Source organism: Montipora capricornis, chromosome 10 (genome assembly GCF_036669925.1).
Source record: "Montipora capricornis isolate CH-2021 chromosome 10, ASM3666992v2, whole genome shotgun sequence".
Classification (NCBI taxonomy): Eukaryota; Metazoa; Cnidaria; class Anthozoa; order Scleractinia; family Acroporidae; genus Montipora; species Montipora capricornis.
The window spans coordinates 13079377-13081876 of NC_090892.1; positions in this window are offsets into that span (position 1 = coordinate 13079377).

A 2500-nucleotide genomic window follows, 5' to 3' on the forward strand; every position below is an offset into this window, starting at 1 on the left:
GTTTTTATAATTTGCGTTCTTTAATTGCAAATTGATATTCCGTGTATTCTGTTATTCCTAATCTGGAACGAGAATAGCCAGGATATTCCCAAAAGAATGCATCCTATATTTTAAGGTGATGTTTTCCTCGACGTTGCCGTCGTAGATTCCCTAATAGGGCGCTTTAGCATCGACAACGGAAACGACAACGAGAACGTCATGTAAAAACATAAATTCACGTTATTGCGATCACTTCGCGACTATTCTAAGCCTTTTAATATGACAAAGGTGTTTCAGTCCCTCAGGAACGAAACCCTTACGAGCGGCGCTTAATTTAGGGGAGAAAAATGAAAATTTATCTCCAGGTGCTCACGTTCTCCATAACACTTCAAACTTGGTAATTTCACGTTGTTGCTTTGCTGACGACGTCAAAGAAATGGTCAAAAATGAAAAATGCACGTGCAGAGCGTGAAAGCTATTGTTTTTGCCCACTAAATATGCAAATTTGTGACGTTCTCGTTGCCGTCGCCGTTGTCGTTGCTAAAGCTCCCTAATATGGACTTTAAGATCTGCGACGCGACGGTAACGAAAACGTCATTCAAAATTGCAAGTTCAGGTTTATTAATCTTTTTCGTCGTTATGTCGGCTTGTCTAACTTCTAAAAACTAGTGTAACTCCCCAGGAACTGAATTATGAGGTGCGGTATTGCATCTACGACAGAAACTCAAATTCGCTGCCTTTTGTTCACGTTTTCCGTAAAACTTGAGAATTGGTCATTTCACGTCGTAGATTTGCCGAAAACGTGAAAGAAATGTACAAAAATGAAAAATGCACGTGCACAGCGTGCAAAACTATTGTTTTTGCTCATTAAATATGCAAAATTTGTGACGTTTTCGCGTTGCCGTCGCGTCATAGATCTTTAACTCCCTAATAGGGAGCTTACGAAACGACGACGCCGACGGCAACGACGACGCTACAAAACAATAGGTTTAATGAGCAAAAACAATGGCTCTGCACGCTTTGCACGTGCGTTTTACATTTTAGTACATTTCCTTGCCGTCATCTCCAAAATGACGACGTGAAATGACCAAATTCAAGGTTCTGTGAAGGACGTTAGCACATGACGATGAATTTTCAGTTCTCTCTCTACGCTTCCAACTCACTCATACCAGTTTAATTCGTCGACAGTTACTACACATTTTTAACGCGAAACTACATGAAATAGTTTCGTACTGATATGAATAACGCGAACTCTTATTTTAAAATGAAGTCCTCGTTGCCGTTGCCGTCCTCGTTTCGTAGGCTCCCTAATTATGGAAATCCCTCGACGGTTTATATCCAACTAAATCTCAGAACGAACGAAGTGATATATGAAATGAATCATATATTGAACTGCAGATGTTAAATCAAGTGAAGCTATGATCCTCCCAGTTAAGACGCAATTTTAGCGTAGAGAAGCCTGAAAAATTCAGGACTTCAACAGGGTTTGAACCCGTGACTTCGCGATGCCGGTGCGACGCTCTAACCAACTGAGCTGTGAAACCACTGATGTTGGGAGCTGGTCATTTGTGGGTTCAAATGATCCCGTGATGAATGACGAACGAAATGATATATGAAATGAATTATATAATGAACTGCGGATATGAAATCAAGTGAAGCTATGATGCTCGCATTGATGAAACCCTGTTGAAGTCCTAAATTTTTCAGGCTTTTCTACGCAATTGCTAAAAGTGCGTTCATAACTGGGAGGATCATAGCTTCACTTGATTTAAAATTCAGAAGCGGCCCTCTTTCCACTGCCCTGACGCCTCTTCTGCCAGTGTTCGTCTTTTGGTGTTCGCCAGGTATGGCTCAAATCTCGGAATTTTTTTCTTTTTTCAGAAGAAAAGCTCAAAAGCGTGGCATATATTTTATCTTTACTATATGGAAGTACTAACACCTTTCACTTGATTCTACTGATGAACTGGGCTAAAAAGGAATATTTTTTGGGCTTGTTTTTCTCTCGAAGTGGCATGCCTAAGTGCGGCGAAATGAATGTGCAGCCCTGGTAGTGAAAACACGGAAAACGATAATTCGATCAAATTGAAGCAATGGTTGCGGTCGCATTAGGGAGTTAACACTAGTGTTCTCCCAGGGATTCAAAACACCAGTTAGTTGACACTAGAGTAGTGCGAACACTAGTCTGAATTGTCAGCCGTCTCCTCGCCCAAACACGGCTGACACTTCAGACCAAGAGAAAATGAGGGGACAGAGAGGGAGGCTCAGGTCGTTGGCCGGGATATGTTATGTCCACGAAATTTATTTTTAGACGAGCGGAAGTCTTTGTTCTAGCGGAAGTCTGTCTCCCGAGACGTCCGCATGCAGTCTTGCCTCGCTCTCAGGTTCTTAGTGAAAAGAGAAAATGACGGCGCACGAAGAAAGGCTGATGAATATTTATTTTCTTTCAAACATCGGACCGAAGTTGGCCCGCATGCGGACGTCTGGGAAGACTTCCGCTCGTCTAAAAATAGCTTTCGTGGAC